This window comes from Entelurus aequoreus, linkage group LG07 (assembly GCF_033978785.1).
Source record: "Entelurus aequoreus isolate RoL-2023_Sb linkage group LG07, RoL_Eaeq_v1.1, whole genome shotgun sequence".
Lineage (NCBI taxonomy): Eukaryota > Metazoa > Chordata > Actinopteri > Syngnathiformes > Syngnathidae > Entelurus > Entelurus aequoreus.
In genome coordinates, this window is record NC_084737.1 from 84111543 (window position 1) to 84123758 (window position 12216).

Genomic DNA, 12216 nt, shown 5'->3' on the forward strand with positions numbered 1-12216 from the left:
AGCTTGTACCTAAGTTACGGTCAGAGCGAAAAAAGATACGTCCTGCACTGCACTCTAGTCCTTCACTCTCACGTTCCTCATCCACGAATCTTTCATCCTGGCTCAAATTAATGGGGTAATCGTCAATTTCTCGGTCCGAATCGCTCTTGCTGCTGGTGTAAACAATGGGGAAATGTGAGGAGCCTTTCAACTTGTGACGTCACGCTACTTCCGGTACAGGCAAGGCTTTTTTTTTATCAGCGACCAAAAGTTGCGAACTTTATCGTCGATGTTCTCTACTAAATCCTTTCAGCAAAAATATGGCAATATCGCGAAATGATCAAGTATGACACATAGAATGGATCTGCTATCCCCGTTTAAATAAAAAAAAAATCATTTCAGTAGGCCTTTAAAGGCAGCAGTCGGGAAGGAAAAGGGTGTTGTTGATGGTCGTTGAGGGTGGCGAGTTGGCAGCCGGAGCACGAGCGAGAGACTGAAGAAAAACCATTTGTGTGCTCACTGGCGAGATTGACAGACATTTGCTGAAAAGCATAAAGAAACATTTATTGCAAAATAAATCATTGTTCGCAAATATGACCGAAGCTGTCATGTCCATCTTTGGTGATCCAAGGAACCCTGGGGAGCAAGACCTCCACAACCAAATTTATACTGAAATACAAGCTCTACACTTACTACTCTAAAGTGCATGCTGTTTTACTTTCTATGGTATTGTCTCTTGAAGGGGGTCGTTTTAAAAACTGTGTGTAAATATGTTATTTTTCAACCACACAGCAACCAAGACTCCGGAGATATTCCCACCGAGAGGCACCACCAGAGCAAAGCGGGCCTCTGGAAGACTCATCAGGCCAAGTAAAGCTTGCAACCCGACACTTCAGCGCACGTCAGTACGGTGGACATATACATTAAGATTTCCATTTTCAAACTCCATGCTCGGCTCACGGGGGCCTCACTGATTTACTGTCATGCGTACTTGACTGACTGTGCTCTGCAGTTCCACTTAGGCACTTGCATTAACGCTGATGATCACCAGCATTTTTACTGCAGGTGCGCTGTTGTAAAAGATCGTACAAACCACACCCAAATGTACCACCTTTTTCTGGCATGGGAGCTACACCTCATTCCATACATTTTACCTGCGTTACTGTGCGCTTTAGTCATGCACTGTCATGTTGGTCATTTGAATAAGAATCAAGTGCTTGCAGGTGTGGACAAGCTAGTGTACTGACTCTTACTTAAGTATTATTAGTAATAGTACTAGTGTTGCCAATTATAATCTCCTTCTGGTTGTACCTGCGTGTAACACATACTTCTTCTGTTGACATTTCCATGATGACGTTAATTATTAGGGAGCATGTCATGAGAACATATGGGTTTGTTCAAGTTTGTGTGCAATTAAAGGCCTACTGAAATGACTTTTTAAAATTTAAACGGGGATAGCAGATCCATTCTATGTGTCATACTTGATCATTCCGCGATATTGCCATATTTTTGCTGAAAGGATTTAGTAGAGAACATCGACGATAAAGTTCGCAACTTTTTGGTCGCTGATAAAAAAAAAAGCCTTGCCTGTACCGGAAGTAGCGTGACGTCACAGGTTGAAAGGCTCCTCACATTTCCACATTGTTTACACCAGCAGCGAGAGCGATTCGGACCGAGAAAGCGACGATTACCCCATCAATTTGAGCAAGGATGAAAGATTCGTGGATGAGGAACGTGAGAGTGAAGGACTAGAGTGCAGTGCAGGGCGCATCTTTTTTCGCTCTGACCGTAACTTAGGTACAAGCTGGCTCATTGGATTCCACACTCTCTCCTTTTTCTATTGTGGATCACGGATTTGTATTTCAAACCACCTCGGATACTATATCCTCTTGAAAATGAGAGTCCAGAACGCGAAATGGACGTTCACAGTGACTTTTATCTCCACGACAATACGTCGGCGAACCACTTTAGCTACGGAGCTAACGTGATAGCATCAGGCTTAAATGCAGATAGAAACTAAATAAATAAACCCCTGACTGGAAGGATAGACAGAAGATCAACAATACTATTAAACCATGGACATGTAACTACACGGTTAATGCTTTCCAGCCTGGCGAAGCTTAACAATGCTGTTGCTAACGACGCCATTGAAGCTAACTTAGCAACGGGACCTCACAGAGCTATGCTAAAAACATTATCTATCCACCTACGCCAGCCAGCCCTCATCTGCTAATCAACACCCGTGCTCACCTGCGTTCCAGCAATCGACGGAGCAACGAAGGTCTTCACCCGATCATCAATGCGGTCGGCGGCTAGCATCGGACAGCGAACTGCTATCCATCTCAAAGTCCTCCTGGTTGTGTTGCTGCAGCCAGCCGCTAATACACCGATCCCACCTACAACTTTCTTCTTTGCAGTCTCCGTTGTTCATTAAACAAATTGCAAAAGATTCACCAACACAGATGTCCAGAATACTGTGGAATTTTGAGATGAAAACCGAGCTTTTTGTATTGGATACAATGGTGTCCGAATACTTCCGTTTCCACGATTGACGTCACGCGCATACGTCATCATACATAGACGTTTTCAACCGGAAGTTTAGCGGGAAATTTAAAATTGCACTTTTTAAGTTAACCCGGCCGTATTGGCATGTGTTGCAATGTTAAGATTTCATCATTGATATATAAACTATCAGACTGCGTGGTCGCTAGTAGTGGCTTTCAGTAGGCCTTTAATTGTATACTTAGCAACCTGTGTTCTTTTAGATCTACTACAAGAAAAATGAACAAAAAACCCCACTCTATAGATATTTTCGTTTTTGAGAAAGAAAAAAAAAATTGCAGTCAATGAGAGTAAACTCACATGTTATTTTATTTTTCCTGAATATTATGTAAAAATACAGGAATACAATTGCGAAAAAATCAATTTTTGACAAAATTCTTATTTTTTTTTAGACACATCTCATTCTAATTTATTTTAAAGGGCACGTTTTTGCAAAACCAACATTTGTTTTACCTATTGTTACCTCTTTTTGTGGCGCATCCTGAAGATACAGTCGGAAAGTGGCTGGAAGATGGTCTGTAAAACACAATCTATGCAACATTTTGTCCAACACTGCAAAAAGTCAGTGTTCAAAAACAAGAAAATAACAATACAAAAATGAGGGGTATTTTATTAGAACTAAGCCAAATTATCTGCCAATAGAACAAGAAAATTTGGCTTGTCAAGACTTTCCAAAACAAGTAAAATTAGCTAACCTCAATGAACCCAAAAATAGCTTAAAATAAGTATAGTCTCACTAATAACAACTGAGTACATATTTTCTATTGTTTCATTGAAAATAAATCAGCAAAGTCCATTTGGCTGTCATCTGTTTTAATTATGAGACACAATTGTGTCAAAGTCATGATTTTTTTTTTCATGCTTGAAATAAGAAATGATGACTTTAAAAAAGTAGTTTTATACTTGTGAGTGTTGATGACACAGCTTTGCAACACTTGATATTCTAGTTTCAAACATGTTTTACTCAATATAGCTCATCAAATCTCAGCTGTAATATCTTACTGAGATCATTTAGGACCAAAACCCTTAAAACAAGTAAAACACTCTAACATAAAATCTGCTTAGTGAGAATAATGATCTTATCAGACAGAAAATAAGCAAATATCACCCTTATTTGACATATTTAATCTTACTTAGATTTCAGTTTTTGCAGTGAAAGAACCACCGTTACATGTTATGTATACCCAAGGAATTTTTTCAAATGTAGATCACATGGACAAAGATAAGATCTTCTGGAGGAAAGTTCTGTGGTCGGATGAAACAAAAATGGAGCTGTTTGGCCACAATACCCAGCAATATGTTTGGAGGAGAAAAGGGCCTTTAATCTCAGGAACAACATTCCTACCGTTAAGCATGGTGGTGGTAGTATTATGCTCTGGGTCTGTTTTGCTGCCAATGGAACTGGTGCTTTACCGAGAGTAAATGGGACAAAGAAAAAGGAGGATTACCTCCAAATTCTTCAGGACAAGCTAACATCTTCAGCCCGGAGGTTGGGTCTTGGGCGCAGTTGGGTGTTCCAACAGGACAATGACCCCAAACACACCTCAAAAGTGGTAAAGGGATGGCTAAATCAGGCTAGAATTAAGGTTTTGGAATGGCCTTCAAAAAGTCCTGACTTAAGCGTGTGGACAATGCTGAAGAAACAAGTCCATGTCAGAAAAGCAACACATTTAGCTGAACTGCACCAATTTTGTCAAGAAGAGTGGTCAAAAATTCAACCAGAAGCTTGCCACACTGCAAAAAGTGAAATCTAAGTAAGATGAAATATCTCAAATAAGTGTGATATTTGCTTATTTTCTGTCTGATAAGATCATTCTTCTCACTAAGCAGATTTTATGTTAGAGTGTTTTACTTGTTTTAAGGGTTTTGGTCCTAAATGAGCTCAGTAAGATATTACAGCTTGTTGCTGAGATTTCATGACATACACTACCGTTCAAAAGTTTGGGGTCACATGTAAATGTCCTTATTTTTGAAGGAAAAGCACTGTACTTTTCAATGAAGATAACTTTAAACTAGTCTTAACTTGAAAGAAATACACTCTATACATTGCTAATGTGGTAAATGACTATTCTAGCTGCAAATGTCTGCTTTTTGGTGCAATATCTACATAGGTGTATAGAGGCCCATTTCCAGCAACTATCACTCCAGTGTTCTAATGGTACAATGTGTTTGCTCATTGGCTCAGAAGGCTAATTGATGATTAGAAAACCCTTGTGCAATCATGTTCATTAAAGAAGCTACAAAACTGACCTTCTTTTGAGCAGATTGAGTTTCTGGAGCATCACATTTGTGGGGTCAATTAAACGCTCAAAATGGCCAGAAAAAGAGAACTTTCATCTGAAACTCGACAGTCTATTCTTGTTCTTAGAAATGAAGGCTATTCCACAAAATTGTTTGGGTGACCCCAAACTTTTGAACGGTAGTGTATATTGATATATAATGTAGGAACCAGAATATTAATAACAAAAAGAAACAACCCTTTTGTGTGACTTAGTGTAAATGGGGAAGGGAGGTTTTTTCGGGTTGGTGCACTAATTGTAAGTGTATCTTGTGTTTTTTATGTTGATTTAATAAAAAAAAAACAAAAAAAAAAACAAAAAAAAACAAAAAAACGATACCGATAATAAAAAAAACCGATACCGATAATTTCCGATATTACATTTTAACGCATATATCGGCCGATATTATCGGACATCTCTAGTTTTGTGTCGTGTTTGTGTCTCCTCTCAATTGCTCTGTTTATTGCAGTTCTGAGTGTTGCTGGGTCGGGTTTGGTTTTGGAATTGGATTGCATTGTTATGGTATTGCTGTGTATTGTTTTGTTGGATTGATTATATTAAAAAAAATAAAAAAATAAAAAAAAATAAAAATAAATACAATTAAAAAAAAATAAATAAAAAAATAAATAGATCTTTTTTAAAATGATAATTGATTCTGAATCGCACAACGTGAGTATCGCGATTCAAATTCGAATTGATTTTTTTTTCCCACACCCCTAACATTTACACTAATGTATTTTTTAATTTTAACAATAAAATCAAGCAAATAAGGATGCAAGGGCAAAGTCATATTTTTTGGAGGAAAATATCAATATTACATAAACGAATGTGACCGCGGTGCTTTTCCTTTTCCCAAATGTGACTTGTGGATACCCTTGAACCAAGAATCCCAGCGATTGCATAAGACTCTGAAACCTTACACCAGTGGTCCCCAACCACCGGGTACCGGTTTGCGCAAGAAATTAAATTAAAAAAAAAAAAAAAATATATATATATATATATATATATATATATATATATATATATATATATATATATATATATATATATATATATATTTTTTTTTTTAGTTAAAACAACATAAAAAACACAATATATACATTATATATCAATATAGATCAATACAGTCTGCAGGGATACAGTCCGTAAGCACACATGATTGTATTTCTTTATGGAAAAAAATAAATAAATAAATAAATAAAAAAAATCCCCCCCCCCTCCCCGGTCCGTGGGACAAATTTTCAAGAGTTGACCGGTCCCCAGCTACAAAAAGGTTGGGGACCACTGCCTTACACGACTCAGCAAGACACTGCATGAATGTCACTGGGGGAAACCTTATCTATGGTGGTTAAAAAAAAATGTATGTGGGCGGGGATTTATAATTGTGGTCTTTTATAGGGTCACCGCACTCCAATTTGATTATTTTTATGAACATCTTGCGATAATGTGTGTTTTAATTGTAGGTTATATTCCTTCTTAGCATACCAGTAATTCTACCGATGCCGGGTGATATAAATAACCGTGTAGTAAATTAATGGCACATGTTCATGTGTAGCGTCGTAGAATTGAATCCAGAAGCTGGCATCGTTAAATAGATCAAATGACAAGATGACTATAATATGTAACATGAGCATATAGGCAGCTTGAACCTTTGACCTCGCTGGACTCACATCAGTGAAGGACAGCTTGCACATAACTCCACTCATGATTACGTCATTACTGTGACAGAAGATATAACACTTTAATATAAATGCACAGGGTCAGAATGAGCACGCTATATTCATGCAATTTTAAAAAGGATCTAATGTCATGTTAGTCGAATTTTACACCAAAGCTTACTTAAAAGAGTTTCTTCAGTTGGACCAACAAGCAGCAATAAAATGCTGTACTAGAGGAAATAAAGTCATTAAGAACTCACTTGTGTTGAATAAACCAAAAATACAACACCCGGGATGTGTGGAAAGTCAGAATATTGTGAAAGTCCAGTCCATAGTGGATCTAACATAATAGTGAGAGTCCAGTCCATAGTGGATCTAACATAATAGTGAGAGTCCAGTCCATAGTGGATCTAACATAATAGTGTGAGAGTCCAGTCCATAGTGGATCTAACATAATAGTGAGAGTCCAGTCCATAGTGGATCTAACATAATAGTGAGAGTCCAGTCCATAGTGGATCTAGCATAATAGTGTGAGAGTCCAGTCCATAGTGGATCTAACATAATAGTGAGAGTCCAGTCCATAGTGGATCTAACATAATAGTGAGAGTCCAGTCCATAGTGGATCTAACATAATAGTGTGAAAGTCCAGTCCATAGTGGAGCTAACATAATAGTGAGTGTCCAGTCCATAGTGGATCTAACATAATAGTGTGAGAGTCCAGTCCATAGTGGATCTAACATAATAGTGTGAGAGTCCAGTCCATAGTGGATCTAGCATAATATTGTGAGAGTCCAGTCCATAGTGGATCTAACATAATAGTGAGAGTCCAGTCCATAGTGGATCTAACATAATAGTGAGAGTCCAGTCCATAGTGGATCCAACATAACAGTGAGACTCCAGTCCATAGTGGATCTAACATAATAGTGAGAGTCCAGTCCATAGTGGATCTAACATAATAGTGAGAGTCCAGTCCATAGTGGATCCAACATTATAGTGTGAGAGTCCAGTCCATAGTGGATCTAACATAATAGTGAGGGTCCAGTCCATAGTGGATCTAACATAATAGTGAGAGTCCAGTCCATAGTGGATCTAACATAATAGTGAGAGTCCAGTCCATAGTGAATCTAACATAATAGTGAGAGTCCAGTCCATAGTGGATCTAGCATAATAGTGTGAGAGTCCAGTCCATAGTGGATCTAACATAATAGTGAGAGTCCAGTCCATAGTGGATCTAACATAATAGTGTGAGAGTCCAATCCATAGTGGAGCTAACATAATAGTGTGAGAGTCCAGTCCATAGTGGATCTAACATAATAGTGAGAGAGTCCAGTCCATAGTGGATCTAACATAATAGTGAAAGTCCAGTCCATAGTGGATCTAACATAATAGTGAGAGTCCAGTCCATAGTGGAGCTAACATAATAGTGTGAGAGTCCAGTCCATAGTGGATCTAACATAATAGTGAAAGTCCAGTCCATAGTGGATCTAACATAATAGTGACAGTCCAGTCCATAGTGGATCTAACATAATAGTGTGAGAGTCCAGTCCATAGTGGATCTAACATAATAGTGAGAGAGTCCAGTCCATAGTGGATCTAACATAATATTGTGAGAGTTCAGTCCATAGTGGATCTAACATAATATTGTGAGAGTCCAGTCCATAGTGGATCTAACATAATAGTGAGAGAGTCCAGTCCATAGTGGATCTAACATAATAGTGTGAAAGTCCAGTCCATAGTGGATCTAACATAATATTGTGAGAGTCCAGTCCATAGTGGATCTAACATAATAGTGAGAGAGTCCAGTCCATAGTGGATCTAACATAATAGTGAGAGTCCAGTCCATAGTGGATCTAACATAATAGTGTGAGAGTCCAGTCCATAGTGGATCTAACACAGTGGTTCTTAACCTTGTTGGAGGTACCGAACCCCACCAGTTTCATATGCGCATTCACCGAACCCTTCTTTAGTGAAACATATAATGTTGTTTTTTTTCAAATTCAAGACAAAGTTATATGTTTTTGGTAACACTTTAGTATGGGGAACATATTCTAAGTAACAAAGACTTAATTTAGAGTTATTTGGTTAGGGTTAGAGGGTTAGGGTTATAATAAGGCCATGCCGAATAAGGCATTAATAAGTACTTAATAATGACTAGTTAAGAGCCAATATGTTACTAATTTGCATGTTAATAAGCAACTAATTAATGGTGAATATGTTCCCCATACTAAAGTGTTACCATGTTTTATTACTGGTACATGAACATCACCTTGTTCAAAGAACAAAACCAACACAGTGCATAAACTCACAACAAATGACACACCTGCAAACCAGTCAGCTGTTGTCGTATCCGTAATACACCGATAGGGAGAAGTTTGTATTTACACGATGAGTCGGGTGTGTCTTGACCTGAGGCTGACTCACCGAACCACTAGGGTTCCATCGAACCCAGGTTAAGAACCACTGTGCTAGACATAGGGAGACCCGAAAATAATACGTTACAGTAATCGAGACGAGACGTAACGAACGCATGCACTGCAAAAAGTGAAATCTAAGTAAGATGAAATATCTCTAATAAGGGTGATATTTGCTTATTTTCTGTCTGATAAGATCATTCTTCTCACTAAGCAGATTTTATGTTAGAGTGTTTTACTTGTTTTCAGGGTTTTGCTCCTAAATGATGTCAGTAAGATATTACAGCTGAGATTTGATGAGCTATATTGAGTAAAACATGCTTGAAACTAGAATATCAACTGTTGTGTCATCAACACTCACAAGTATAAAACTACTTTTTTAAAGTAGTCATTTCTTATTTCAAGCATGAAAAAAAAAAATTATGATGCCGAGCGCATATCATTATGTCAAGATAATGGCACTAGCATTTACTTCATTTAAGAATATTTGTCAACATATTGAGCAAAAAGGTCTCTTTTTTATTTCTACCAAGAAAAATGCACTTGTTATTAGTGAGAATATACTTATTTTAAGCTATTTTTGGGTTCATTGAGGTTAGCTAATTTTACTTGTTTTGGAAAGTCTTGACAAGCCGAATTTTCTTGTTCTATTGGCAGATAATTTTGCTTAGTTCAGGGGTGTCCAAACTTTTTCCACTTTTTACACGGAAAAATGTAAGCATGCGGGGGCCATTTTGATATTTTCCATTTTCAAACCTTAACAAAATATATGGAATTTTCTTTTTTTTTTTAACTTTTAGGGCTCCCGGGGACCATAAAGGGTCTCAGTCATGAAACTGTTAAAAATAAGTCAAATTATTATTATATTATTTTTTATTTAACGCCCACAGTAAATCTCTATATCAACTTAAGGTTGATATAAAGTAAAAAAAAAAAAAGGTTTTATGCCTTTTCTGTCAAAGACACCTTTGTTTTTTATAGTAAAACTGAAATATGCAGTATTTAGTAATTAGAGCCCTAAAAGATCAATAATGCAGGACACCATTGATTTTAATTCTTTAATATTTTTGAGTAATCACCGTGAAAAGTTAAATAAAATCCTACTAAATATATTTGGGATCCAAAAGATCCCCCACTCATAAAGTGATACATTTTTATTAGTTGTTTTTTTACTTTTAACACTTAAATTACGAGATCAACTTCAGATATATCTGTCCATTTTACGTTTGAACTATTATTTTGTTTGTATTATGCTCTATTGTCAAAGAAAACTTTGATGTTTTTATATGGCAACCACACAATATATGCAATATTTTTCCCACATAAAACATTTTAAAGTGATATTTTTTAAGTAATAATTCATTATAACATAGATTTTTAGTCTTTTTTAGCAATGGCAAAAAAGAAAGAAAAATAAACAAAGACAAAAGAAAAAAAAACAGCCTGCATGGCAGCTTTTGTGTCAACATTGCAACTTTTTATTGTTAGATTTCACCTCATTACACTTTTTTTTTAAATTTTTGCAATATTATCAATTTTGCAATTTTTGCCGAATGTGTGGCGGGCCGGTAAACAATTAGCTGCGGGCCGCTAATGGCCCCCGGGCCGCACTTTGGACACCCCTGGCTTAGTTCAAATAAAATACTAATACTAATATAATAATGTCTGTCTGTCTAATCCCCCTCTTGTCCCCACAATTCCCCCCTCTGTCTTCCTTTTTTTCTCTTTCTATCCCCTCCTGCTCCGGCCCGGCTGCACCAAATGATAACATAAATACATTTAATAAAGTCAAAATACAAATAAGGCAACAAGAGAAGTATCCTACACTTCTCTTTTGTAAAGTAAATCTGAACAGCCGATATGGGCATCTACATCAACTACCGTATTTCCTTGAATAGCCGCAGGGGCGCTAATTAATTTAAAACCTCCTGTCACTCCGGCGCTTACCAGAAGCCTGCGAGATGGCTAAGCATGCGATAATTATTTTAAAACCTCTTCTCACTCCAGCGCTTACCTTATCATGAAAAGCACATCTAATAAAAAAAACGTTATTATTGTCTTACCTTTAGGTGTAAATGAGTCCATGCCAGCTCCTTTTGAAGAAAAGCATCGACATAGAAGTCTTACTTATCTTTCTTTAGTTTTAAAAGTCTCTCTGTCTCGATGGAGATCTTCCTGCTTCGATTGAAAGTCCAGTTTAGAAAACTGTTTTATTTTAGATATGTAATCCTCCATGGTAAAAGTCCAAGCAAACAATGGCTGCGCACTCTTGCTGCCGGTTGTCTTCTTCTGCAGCACTCTTCTGCAGTACCAGCAGTCGCAAGAAGGATCACTAGCGCCCTCTACCACCAGGAGGCGGGAGTCATTTAATGACTCATATTTGACCCGGCGGAAGTGCCAAGCATGCGCTAATTATTTTGCGAAACGAGTTTGACCCGGCTGTAATTCGAGGCATGCGAATACCATATTCCCGGCGCCAATTCAAGGAAATACGGTATATGATTTGCCTGAGAAGCTGGACAGGACAAAAAAAATAAAATAAAATAAAAAAATAAAAAAAAAATAAAAAAAAAATAAAAAAAAAATAAATCATTTTTGTATTTTTTTTTCTTGTTTTTGAACACTGACTTTTTGCAGTGTCAATAATGATCTCAGGGTCGCTGGTGGACAATTATTTGGTGGCCAGCGGGCCGGTTCTAATACTAATCAAATATCCCCAGGGCCATTGGATCATTTATTCGCGGGTCGGATCTGAACCGCGGGCTTTGACTTTGACACATAGGAAATAGACCAAAAAGAAAAGTCCACTGCAAAATATCTTGAATTTAGAATAATAGTAAAGGGAGAAATCTGCCCCCCCCCCCCCCCCCGGTTCTTAGCTTTCTGGAAATGTGGCCCCTGCAACAATTGAGTTGAATATCCCTGCTCTGTTGTGATCAAGAAGCCTTTCCAAGTTCTCGTGCGAGCTTTGTTGCCGCATGACGGTTTGTGCGGCTGCGAGGCGGACTCAAGCTGTTGTTTTGGTGAAGAGAAGGTCAGCGTCAGCAGGCGACACAGCTGATGTTTCATCAATCATTGATCTCATCTCGCTGCCTACATATTTCTCTCTTAAACCAAAAAAAGAAAGAAAGAAAAACAGCCAACTCATGACAATGGCTGTCAGTGACAGCCTGTGGACGCGTTCAAATATTGATTTCCACATACGGAGTCTGTGAGGAGGAAATGTGGCTGACGGCAGACTTGTTAACACGTCAAGTCAGCTCAGTGTTGATGCAATCTGTCGGCTTTATTTGCATTTTACACACCTGCACATACTCGCTCGGTAGA

At 37.7% G+C, this 12216-nt stretch overlaps 1 long non-coding RNA gene across 1 annotated transcript; it reads right to left on the minus strand.

Moving 5' to 3' along the window:
* Positions 1 to 427: 427 nt before the first annotated feature.
* On the minus strand, positions 428 to 11313 carry LOC133653232 (uncharacterized). The gene is made up of 3 exons (XR_009826688.1): positions 10953 to 11313; positions 3005 to 3057; positions 428 to 472 (listed from the first exon to the last, which is right to left on the minus strand). It is a non-coding gene; the product is annotated as an uncharacterized LOC133653232 (long non-coding RNA).
* Between the last annotated feature and the right edge of the window lie 903 nt (positions 11314 to 12216).